General features: G+C 42.5%; 1 protein-coding gene across 3 annotated transcripts in view; it reads left to right on the top strand.

Annotated features, from left to right (window-relative positions):
- Positions 1 to 12,691, top strand: part of HTR4 (5-hydroxytryptamine receptor 4) — a 922,564-nt gene that overhangs the window by 36,465 nt on the left and 873,408 nt on the right. The gene's annotated exons all lie outside the window — the stretch shown is intronic.

Below are 12,691 nucleotides of genomic sequence, written 5' to 3'. Positions count from 1 at the left end.
AGGAGACAGGTTGTGGATGGCTTTGTATGTCATGGTTAGGGTTTTGTACCGGAGTCTCTGGGCAATGGGGAGCCAGTGAAGGGATTGACAGAGGGGAGAGGCTGGGGAATAGCGGGGGGACAGGTGGATTAGTCAGGCAGCAGAGTTTAGAATAGATTGGAGGGGTGCGAGAGTGTTCGAGGGGAGGCCACAGAGCAGGAGGTTGCAGTAGTCAAGGCGAGAGATGATGAGGGCATGGACTAGGGTTTTTGCAGATTCTTGGTTGAGGAATGAACGGATTCGTGAAATATTTTTGAGTTGAAGTCGGCAGGAAGTGGAAAGGGCTTGGATATGTGGTTTGAAGGAGAGATCAGCGTCAAGGATTACCCCGAGGCAGCGAGCTTGTGGGACTGGGGAGAGTGGGCAGCCATTTACTGTAATGGATAGGTTCGTTGGGGGGGTCACGTGAGATGGGGGAAAGATGATGAATTCTGTTTTGTCCATGTTAAGTTTCAGAAATCTAGCGGAGAAGAAGGATGAAATAGTGGACAGACATTGAGGGATTCTGGTTAGTAGGGAGGTGATATCTGGTCCAGAGATGTAGATCTGTGTGTCGTCAGCATAGAGGGGATACTGAAAGCCATGAGATTCTATAAGCTGTCCCAGGCCAAAGGTGTAAATGGAGAAGAGCAGGGGCCCAAGGACTGAACCTTGTGGGACTCCGACAGATAGGGGGCGAGGTGAGGAGGTGGTGTGTGAGTGGGAGACGCTGAATGTCCGGTCTGTTAGGTATGAGGAGATCCAGGATAGGGCCAAGTCTGTGATGCCAAGGGATGAGAGGATCTGTAATAATAGGGAATGGTCCACTGTGTCAAAGGCAGCCGACAGGTCGAGGAGGAGGAGAACAGAGTAGTGTCGCTTGCTCTTGGCGGTTAAGAGGTCATTGGTGACCTTAGTTAGGGCAGTTTCAGTGGAATGGTGTGACCGGAAGCCAGATTGTAAGCGGTCAAAGAGGGAGCAAGAAGAGAGATGGGAGGACAGTTCAAGGTAGACGTGTTGTTCCAGTAGTTTTGAGGCATAAGGGAGAAGTGATATAGGGTGATAGCTAGATACAGAGGATGGGTCAAGAGAGGGCTTTTTGAGGATAGGTGTTATGGAGGCATGTTTAAAGCTTGAGGGGAAAACACCAGTTGTTAGTGATAGGTTGAAGAGATGGGTTAGGGTTGGGATGAAGATTTTCGTGAGGTTTGGGATGAGGTGGGATGGGAGCGGGTCAAGAGCACAGGTGGTGAGATGCGATCTTGAGAGTAGAGTGGCGAGTTGATCTTCTGTAATGGTGGAGAAGTTGGTTTTGGAGGTGGAGGGTAGGGAAGTTGGGAGGAAGGGCTCTGGGGCTTGTTGACCAAAACTGTCTCTGATGCTATCAATCTTCTGCTTGAAGAATGAGGCAAAGTCTTCAGCAGAGATAAGTAGGGAGGGAGGAGGTGCTGGGGGACGGAGGAGAGAATTGAAGGTGTTGAATAACTGTTTAGGGTTGTGAGACAGGGAGGATATGAGAGATGAGAAGTAGGTTTGTTTAGTTGTGGCGAGTGTGGTCTTGAAAGTAGTGAGGGACTGTTTGAATGCGATGAAGTGGTCGTTGGAGTGGGATCTTTTCCATCTGCGCTCAGCAGCCCTGGAAGCTCGCCTCAGTTCTTTGGTCAGGCTGGTGTGCCAGGGCTGTCTGTTGATTTTGCGAGCTTTGGTATGTGTAAGTGGGGCAGCAGATTCCAAAGCTACAGCTATTGTGGTGTTATATAGAGTGGCAGCGTCATCCGCATTGTGTATGGAACTTATGTCTGTGAGTGGGAGGAGGGATTCAGAGAATGAATGTAGGTCAAGATGTTTAAGATCTCTGCGATGGTGTGAAAGTTTGTGGGGTGGGGATTGTAGACATGGAGTGGAGAGAGATGAGAAGGTTGTGATCAGAGAGAGGAAGAGGTGAGTTAGAGATGTTAGATAGGGAGCAGAGGCAGGTGAAGATGAGGTCCAGTGTGTGACCATCTTTGTGAGTGGCTGCAGAAGACCATTGAGTGAGGCCGAAGGAGGAAGTAAGAGATAGAAGTTTAGTGGCAGCTGAGAGGGAAGTGTCCATGGGGATGTTGAAATCGCCCATGATGATAGTGGGGATGTCAGCAGAATGGAAATGAAGTAGCCAGGTGGTGAAGTGGTCAAAGAAGGTGGTGGCTGGCCCTGGGGGGCAGTAAATGACAGCCAGTTGGAGGTTGGAGGGGGAGTAGATGCACACAGAGTGCACCTCAAAGGAAGGGAGGGTAACAGAGGGTGGCAGTGGGATTGGGGTGAAGGAGCAGTTATCTGACAGGAGAAAACCAACTCCTCCGCCATGCTTGCTGCTGGGGCGGGGTGTGTGAGAAAGGTGGAAGCCACCGTAAGAGAGTGCAGAAGGGGAGGCTGTGTCAGAAGGGGTGAGCAAGGTTTCGGTGATGGCGAGGAAGGAAAGTTTGGTAGTAACAAAAAGATCATGGATGTAGGGAAGCTTGTTACAGACAGAGCGAGCATTCCATAGAGCTCCTGTTAGTGGGACTGGGGAAGCGGGGGCTGGGTGAATGGGTATAAGGTTAGAGAGGTTACGGAAGTTTGTGATGGAGCGTGGGTGGGAGGTAGAAATGACTGTGGGAATATGGTGAGGAGGACCAGGATTTGGAGAGATATCACCAGCAGTGAGAAGGAGCAGAGATAGTGTTAGCAGGTGGGAGCAGGAGAGGGCATGAGGGGGCTGCCTGTGCTTTGAGACAGAGGATTGTATGTTAAGGAACAGTTCTGAGGAGGAGGTGAGATGGATAGGAAGGATTGAAGAGGAGATGAACAGTTCCTTACTTGGTGTGGGGATTGGGGGAGGTAGCAGAAAGTGAAAGATTATAGGGGTAAAAGTGACAACAAACAGAAACATTGTTTGCAGTGACTGGCTAGTTACCTTCAGTTCCCTTCAGGTTCAATTCAGGTTTTAATTCCAATGTAATCCACACTTTTAGAACACACTTCTAGAAATCACACTGCAGACTCAAGTCATGCAGACTTGTGCTATGCAATATATGGAAAACTAAGTGCGTTCAGGTGTGAAGCAGAGAGGAGTGGTCTCTGCTCATCTTGGTCAGAGGATTAAGAGTGGACCAGATGTATACAATCAAGCCTAAGTAAACAAGGTCATAAATATCACAGGGTGAGCTGGGGTTAGCTGAAAGGCATACCATATGAAAGCAAAGAGCAGAGGGAAGTCTGTGTGCAAAGCTGGGTGATGTACTATGTGCACTTCATAGCAGGAGAGCTGGGTGGATGAACATACCATATGAAAGCAAAGAGCAGAGGGAAGTCTGTGTGCAAAGCTGGGTGATGTACTATGTGCACTTCATAGCAGGAGAGCTGGGTGGATGAACATACCATATGAAAGCAAAGAGCAGAGGGAAGTCTGTGTGCAAAGCTGGGTGATGTACTATGTGCACTTCATAGCAGGAGAGCTGGGTGGATGAACATACCTGTTGGAAGAATAGAGATGCTTGTTAGAGGGCGATGGTGGCAGGTAGCAGGGCACAGTCTGTATACATCTTTCAAGTTTTAATTCTAATGTAATCCACACTTTTAGAACACACTTCTAGGGATCACACTGCAGACTTGTTATCATTCATATTCTCGGAAAAAAGGCCAAGAAAGCTAAAATTCTGCCCGGGAATGTAAACTTTTAGGCACAACTGTATCCTGCAGACACCCTCATTACTATTCCAGTAAGTTAAAAAGTAATAAAGACGCACACAGAAAAATGTCCTCTAATTGAACAAAACACTCCCGGACAATTACCCTCTTTTTCTCATTTATTAACATAAAAATAAAAAAAATGAAAGTAATCCTCACCTGTCCAACATTAAAAAATAATGATGTTTCATGACGAACACCAACTGTGTTACATCTTGTTGCATTGCTGACATCAGTCATGTGATTGCTCAGCAAGACAGACAGATGACTGAATGTGAGAATGTGGCTGCGTGTGACTGGTGGTAACCTTAATGATGTCTAAGCTCCTTACTGTGGCCACGTTCTTAGGTCGGGGTCAAACTAGCGTATGGCATCCGATGCAAGAGCATCAGATGTGATATTCCAATGATCCTCGTCTCCTGCTCCGCTGCGATCGGGAGCCAAGTGTTCGAGCCAGTCGCACAAAGAATCAGAGCACAGCTGCGGAGGAGGCGGAGAAAGCAAATCTCTACTGCTGATGTCAGCGTATATCACACCGCACTCTGATAATATCCGAGTGATGTGCATTGTGTCATGCACTCCCATAGACTTATTGTCCTCGCATGCTGAGAAAATAATCACAGATGTGATCTGCCATATAAATTACCACTGGTCCGAGCGCTATGTGATGTTTTCTCGCATAGCACTTGTCCGTATTCTACGCTAGTGTGACCCTGGCCATACGCTAAAGGTACCTTCACATTAAGCGACGCTGCAGCGATACAGACAACGATGCCGATCGCTGCAGCGTCGCTGCTTGATCGCTGGAGAGCTGTCACACAGACCGCTCTCCAGCGACCAACGATGCCGAGGTCCCCGGGTAACCAGGGTAAACATCGGGTTGCTAAGCGCAGGGCCGCGCTTAGTAACCCGATGTTTACCCTGGTTACCAGCGTAAAATGTAAAAAAAACAAACACTACATACTTACATTCGCGTCCCCCGGCGTCCGCTTCCTGCACTGACTGAGCGCCGGCCCTAACAGCAGAGCGGTGACGTCACCGCTGTGCTGTACTTTCACTTTCACTTTACGGCGCTCAGTCAGTGTGGGAAGCGGACGGCGAGGGACGCGAAGGTGAGTATGTACTGTTTGTTTTTTTTACATTTTACACTGGTAACCAGGGTAAACATCGGGTTACTAAGCGCGGCCCTGCGCTTAGTAACCCGATGTTTACCCTGGTTACCAGTGTAAAACATCGCTGGTATCGTTGCTTTTGGTGTCAAACACGACGATACACGCCGGTCTGACGACCAAATAAAGTTCTGAACTTTGTTCAACGACCAGCGATATCACAGCAGGATCCTGATCGCTGCTGCCTGTCAAACTAAACGATATCGCTAGCCAGGACGCTGCAAAGTCACGGATCGCTAGCGATATCGTTTAGTGTGAGGGTACCTTAAGATCAGAGTGTTTTGGCTGCCTTGCTCTAATTTGTGACTTTTGTGGCAAATTCGTGCTCCATTTTGTGCCTCGCTTGATTCATGAAGACGAATGTGCCTCTTAAGTAATCTGGTACCTCACACCTCACCCCAACCACCTTAAGGGGAATGTAGTTGTGATATTTTCCAAGACAGCTAACACACGTAGATTTAATGCTTGTTATTAACAGCACAGATATGAACAATGTTGTAATGCATCCTTTACTGTGCAATATTTGGCATTATTGGAACTGGTCTCATTCATGGTGATCACAATCATACAGCAGTCTGACAACGCCTCAGTGGTGTTTATATACAGCACTATCCCACTGAAAATAGGGATTGAAGATGAGCTTCACATTAAGGCCAGGGTCGGACAAGCGTATGGCATCTGATGAGATAGGGCTGCCCTATTTTTTCCTTTACTATCTACACTGCCATATGTTTATCTAATCTCTCCTGATGAACCCAAACACATGGGGGAAACGCGTCGAGAGTAGTGGTGAGATATCCCTCACCATCAAGTTATCAATGTGAATTATCACATCTGGACGAGTTGCAGTCTACAACAGATGAGTATTATTTCATTTTGGACTTATACATCTATTTAAATTGTGCATTATGAGGGTCTGCAAAATATTTGTTCCAGCTATATGTGGTATCATCTGAGCAACTATGTGGCATATGTACCCTTGCAGGTTTTTATCATTGGTCAGTTATAGTTAGGTTTGATCGAGTCTGTGTCCTTAGCGTTGTCATGTTCTCCCCAGGTTTCTTCTATTTGCCTGGCTTTTCCTATTAATGCCCCCCATTGCAAGTGGTGGATGTATATATATATAATCATTTCTATTCTTGGGCCTCACAGCACATTGGAGGGGAGGGCCTGTGACGCTATATAAGGGGCATCACACATATATATATTTGTACAAGTTATTTACAGCCATCTGGCATTCTATTTCATATTCTATCCCTTACAGGGAGTAGCCAGGAGACTAGGGAGAGTCATCGGACGAGCGGGGGCGCCATTCTCGTTTTCTTTAAGGGTGCCAACCTCCGCATCTAGGTAGTTTTATCTTCAGGGCTGATTTTTAGCCTATAGGGATACCTTAAATATATCTGTACACCCTTATAGTTCTAGTATGTATCACATGTGTTATTAACACTTTCAAACCTTGGTATACTTGTTGCAGGGGTTATTTAGGGGTTTTCTACCCTCCCTGTACACTGTAGCTGACCTATTAGATAGGGCGTTCATTACTTTTGTTTTGTGTTTGGTTTATTCAATAAAGCATTGTGATTTTAAGGGGGTTTTTTTCATTCTGTTATACTGGTTATTTTTCCCTCTACATACATTTTTTGTTGTTAGCCTGAACATAACCTCAAAAGATCATACTGCAAATAACTTAGAACTATGATCATTCGTTAGTATGAGTAATATAACTATATGATTTATCAGCTGTTTGCTTGTTGCTGCTTTTGGGGTTTCTTTCTCTTGATTGTTTTGTTCATAATGGCTTTTGATGTGAGGAATTTGAAAAATCTCAAATTTGAGGGAATTATTTGCTTATTTATGCTGGTGGGTAACAGCTCGAGTGTGCCTGTGAAATACACAGTGGCTATGACGAGGTTACGGACTCTTGTGTTGCGCTGGAGCTGAGGTTCAAAACTTGGGCTGAGATGTGCAGATCCCAGCATTCCACCAATTGACCATTATGTGCATGGAGTAAGGAACAATCAGTAATGCTCACTAAATTTGGCATTTTTAAGAGTAAAAACAAAAGGATGAATGTAAAAACTCCATCTTGTAACAGAAGTACATTTCTCCAAAAATACAAATGAACAGTAAGGTCATGGCTTAGTAACCGCTGATAATATTGTTTGGGTGCCAATAAATGTTGGATGCAAAATGAATGTTATCACATTGCTTCATGAGTGTTTGAATGATAAATGCGCAGAACCAGAGAGTCAGGCAGATAGCTGAACCAAAATAGTCTTTGTATAAAAAGTAAGTTAAGTTTCACTTTAATTGTAATTAATTGAGTTGATGGCTGTCTTGCAAGCATTAATAGGATGTGTGTGCTAGATACAAACCATATTTCTGCCAAAAATACTGTGGTCTCCAAGGTTTATACAGAAGTCTGAAAGAAGAGGGATATAGACCAGGGTCATAATTGGATTGCTCAGAGGGTTTCACTGGTTGTAGGAAACTGGCAAACTTTTTTCCATCCACCTCTTAGGTATTACTCAACAAAAGTTTCATAGAAACGTATACTTCCTCAAACTAGTGGCTTGGACTAACAGATGTAAATTCTTATATGTATACACATACCAGTAATAAAAACTTAAAGTGACGGTCCAGAATTGCTGGAGTGAAGAATAATTGACTTGTGTATCGAAAGCCAATTTCATGGTCTGAGCACGGACCCCAATACTCAACAGCCGCAAGACTTCTGATCGGTAGTCCCGCAGCCAGTCTGAAAATCAAGATCCAGACTGAAAATGTGAAAATGTGAAAATGTCAGACATGTGAAATCAGCCTTAGGTAGGACAAGCCAACACAACATCTAGTCAGAACTTGTTCTTTTTTTTTTTCCGCCTTTTAAAATTGGCGATGCCTTTTAGGTTCCTTCTTCATCAAACTATAAGCTAAAAACAAGAAAATGAAGACTTCAAAAGACAAGTTCGCAAAAATATGACCCTTTTTCTAATGAAGTGCTTTTTATGTTTGACAATTTGCTTTAATCTCTCCATAAATTGTTTAATAGATAGCTCCAAAGTCCCTAATAATGAATAATATTTTAGTGTAATTTACGTGTACAGTATGTATGTATTTTTTTTCTCTATATAATGTGTAATCATTGTCATAAAAAAAGCAGGGGCGTATGCAAGTTATGTTAAAATGATGGAGTTTATTCCTGGATCTTAAAGGAAAACTAAAAATACGGTATTCTGATCTGCCAACATAATAGTAACAACCTAAACAGATTGGTATATAAGCTTATGAGAAAAGAATCAATATGTCTTGTATTGCCTTTTGGGAGGTCCAGTAAGCAGTCTTATCACTGATTGATTGACAGCCTTCTTTGTATGAGTGTGCACATACAGAGAGCTGAGAATCATATCAAGAAAAATAGCACCAGAGAACCAGTAATAAAATATGAAAGCTTTATTGAGATAAACATATAAAAACATATATGTAAAAGTAATAGGAAGAGGACAGTGGTAAACCAAAAGTCGGAAGCACAACTTAAGCAGGCAACAAACAGGCAGAGTAAACAGGTTATAAATGGCTCAGAAAGTACAAGTGCATAATGCAAACAAAAAATCCTATGGGTACTATAAAGTTATGTATGAAGGGCTTAAAGAGAGCTCAATAATATTAAAGTCCAACATGGTTGTATATAAGAATAAGTGATAAAAGCTGATCCAAGGTAAAGAAGTAAAGCAATATGCCTGGTGTTACGGTACCACTGCCCCAACGCGCGTTTCGGTGCAGTGCCTTCTTCCGGGGAGGCAGAAATATATGCAACTGCACACTCCAGTCCCGAGTGCCGGCAATTGATGTGAGAGACCCGTGCGAGTTTCTCGCATTGAACTCGCAAGTGTGACCCGGCCTCATGCTGACAATAGTTTGGTTCTCTTTAAATACAGCTTTCCCATGCATAGTAGGTTTCATTTGGAGGAAACTGATGGACGTTTCTTATCAAATGTTCCTCCATCTCAGCATTCTTTGAGGAAGGCTGCACTGATAAACAGAAGAGAAATATAATAGTTATATGTTAGTAAGTGCCACAACATTATCTCCACAACATGTTAAAATAAAGATAAAGTGACTAACCCCTTTAAATTGAATCTGTCAGCAATTTTTTGTTACCTCATCTAAGGGCAGCATAATATAGTATAAAAGACCCTGATTCCGACAAAGTATCACTTAGTTTACTGGGTGCAGCAGTTGTGACACTGAGTTCTTAGATGCAACATGCCATCCATCAGAGGTGAGGATGCTATCCTCCCACACCAGGATTTCTATGTACATTGTCTATTGACAGTGAGCTGCTTTTCACAGGAGGGGATGGAGTCAGATAACATGGCATGAGGCAGCAAGACCCAGCAATGGTAATCTCCTGGTCATAAAACATTCATTGTAAGTAAACAACAGCACCCAGCCTAATAAGTGACACATCCCCGAAATCTGTGTTTCAGCTCCTATTCCCTGTTGTCTTCAGATTACATAGCAAAAATCTGCTGACAGACTCCCACTTAAGTCTGTTTAGTAAAAATAGATAAGTGATTATTCCTCCCTCCCAGGGTTTTATGTATTTTTACTGCATAATTAGTTGTCAAGCCATTAAAAAGCCTGAAGAGTAACATAAAATACAATTCGATTAGACCAATGAACTACATTTTTACCAACAATCTTACTTTTACAATATAATTGCTTTCATTGTGTTTGGGATCCATAATCCTAACGATACCAAAGATTTAATGTGAATATTTCTAAAAGGCATAGTGTTGCCATAAAAATATAATTTTGCTTTTATTCCATGTTTAAATGTTATTTTTTGCGCAAAGTTTTCTGATTGACGTCCCTAGAAGTAGATCATGCTTATGTTTACAAAGCACCAGAGAGATGGAAATGAAAGTTCAAAGACCCTCACCTTCCTATGTGCCATATGATATTCTCCATTAATGAGGCAGGCCTCATAGGGGATGGAACAGCGGGAGTCAAGCTAATGAGGTGCACATGCTCAGTTTTCTCCGCTCCGATGGGGAAAGGTAGGACTTTTTTTTAACCCTGCTGATTCTGTTGACAACTAAACAGACAGAGATGCCTTTAATAATGTAACATGTTAAATAGTAAAAAACTAGTTTAATTCTAAAAGTATTAATTTCTATAAACCATGGAATTTAAAGGCTGCCCAGTTTTGGACAGCTGTTTCAGTCCTGTTGGCCTTTTTCTCAGTAAATTATACAATGGTAAGAGAAATAAGATTTCTTGCTTTTTAGAAAACCAGTATGAAAATCATGAATTGAATATACAGTACATAGAGCTGTAGATGGTGATATGTCACCCATAAATAGACAATTAGGGGGAGTTCTCTTCAGTTGACTTGTCGAAGACATCTTGTACTTGTTCTGACAAACTACAAATATGAGGACACAAAAAAAAAACTCTTTGGAGGGATGCATCAATAATTACCAAAAAAGGGGAAGGACCCCAGAAAAACCCTCACTAGCAAACCCTAAGATGTAACTTTTATTATTAATTAAGTATAAAATGCTTTAGGGTGTATAAAAGTTAGTCTTTAGTCTGCCTTGGCTTCCTTAATTCTGTGGATGCTCGATTATCTATTTTAGTGGATAAAACATAGTAATGTCCCATCTCCTGAGGATGCGGCAAATGCGGTGAAACGTGTTGGGTGGACTAGTGCTTTAACATTGTCCTATTCTGCCAGATAGGAGTTAGCACCTCGGAGTGTTATGCGCTAAAACATATACTCGACCATCGAAAGAATCAATGAAGCTAAGGCAGACTAAGGACTAACTTTTATATACCGTAAAGTATTTTATACTTATATACTTAGAATAAGAAAAAGTCGGTGGTCACTCATGTGGTCAGCATGTTATTTAAAGTCTATTGGATTTATGAAGAAAGCAGAACACATCGCTTGGCTATCTCTTCCTGTCTTGTAGACGCTAAATAGTAGGGAGCATGGTGGAGCACTACTCAATTCACCCCCATTTTAATGATTAGTGGGGTTCCTACGATGGGGCCGCCAGTGATTATCATGTATCCCCACCAATGTGTGTAATATTCATTTACAGAAAATGTAATGAAAAAAATTACAGCCATGCATAAAAATGGATCAGAAAAAGAGCGTTTGCAAGTTTCTACTTTCAATTAGTGACAAATGTGATCCATTCCATGTTAACCTGTGAGTCTCTATGGCTTCAGACTAACAGGCATTGTATACTGTATACTGTGATCTGCAAACAGCACTTCTCTGCTACGTCATTAATATTAATCCTGCATATCGACCCCTCTATCTGCAGCGCTTTGTCTATAAGACCGAAAAAATGTTTTTACCAGCAAGTACGTGGAAGTTGTTAGTTTTCCTTGGATGGAAAAAAAATGCCATTGTGCAATGCATTCCGTATAATGAATCATTCAGACATCTATTTCAGTATGTTTTATCCGTGGTTTTTATGGATAGAACACGTACCCATTATAGTCAATGGGGTTGTTTTACATTTTTTTGCTGACTATGTTCTTGCAAAAATCTTGAAGACGTCCATTTTTTTTAACGGTGTCATGGATGAAAAGTAATGATACAAGTCTATGGGCACGATTCATTAAGGTGGTTACACTAGAAATCTAGTGCAAACAAATTGATAGTTTGCTTTATTTTGTGCATTTAGGTAGTTGAATAAAAATATTGTGACTTTTGACATTTATATGCCAGTCCTGGTCAGCTGTGCCAAAATGGGCATCACATGGACGTGGCATGGTCATATCCGCCCTACATATTCATCTTCTTCGATATTTTTTTTATATAGCGCTAACCTATTCCACAGCACTTTACAGGTTGCACACATTATCATCGTTGTCCCTGATGGGGCTCACAATCTTAATTCCCTATCAGTATGTCTTTGAAATGTGGGAGGAAACCGGAGTACCGGGAGGAAACCCACGCAAACACGGGGAGAACATACAAACTCCTTGCAAATGTTGTCCGTGATGAGATTTGAACCCAGGACTCCAGAGCTGCAAGGCTGCAGTGCTAACCACTGAGCCACCGTGCTGCCCACATTCATCATAAGTAATGCCAGAAATGTATACTACCCCCGGTAGTGTGGTATATTTCTGGCGATGACGCATGCTTGGTACCAGATCAGCATGATTTATTAAGTGGCGAACCCAGCTTGATAAATTGGGTCCGTGCACGCCAGCAAGTGCTTCATTAACACCAGTGTGCATTACGCCAGTCTTAATAAATTACCCCCTATGTGTCTCTGAAAATCACAGGCAACACACAGATCACATCTCTATGCAGTCCATGATTAACATTGCAAAGGATAGGAGAAGCTTTGTCATTTATTCATTTATCCATACATGGAAAGCACTGATAAAACACTCATGGTAAAAACTGACACATGGATCAAACACTGATAAATCTCTGTGCTGATGATATTTGGACTGTTTTTTCACGTATGTGAAAAATCTATACGAGGCCGTACACATATTCAGGTCGGCTGCTTTTGTCACTTTAATTCTGTCTGTCATTCCATGGTCAGAAGTTCTTGTAAGATATCGTCAAGATGGATCTAAAGGAAAACTGTTTCATTTGGGGCATCTATGGTTTCCCTTAAAGATGTAGAAAGTTTTATAACATCAGCTGTTCTCCTAAAGGTTTTCATACCTTTGTAGTCAGTCCCAGGACAAGGTATTTTGGTGTCCTAGGCAGATGAAGCTGATTGAGCCTCCACACCACACACAACCATCAGCCC

This window comes from Ranitomeya variabilis, chromosome 5, assembly GCF_051348905.1.
Source record: "Ranitomeya variabilis isolate aRanVar5 chromosome 5, aRanVar5.hap1, whole genome shotgun sequence".
NCBI lineage: Eukaryota > Metazoa > Chordata > Amphibia > Anura > Dendrobatidae > Ranitomeya > Ranitomeya variabilis.
The sequence above is the reverse complement of the archived record's forward strand: the minus strand, read 5'-3'. Positions and strand labels throughout refer to the sequence as shown.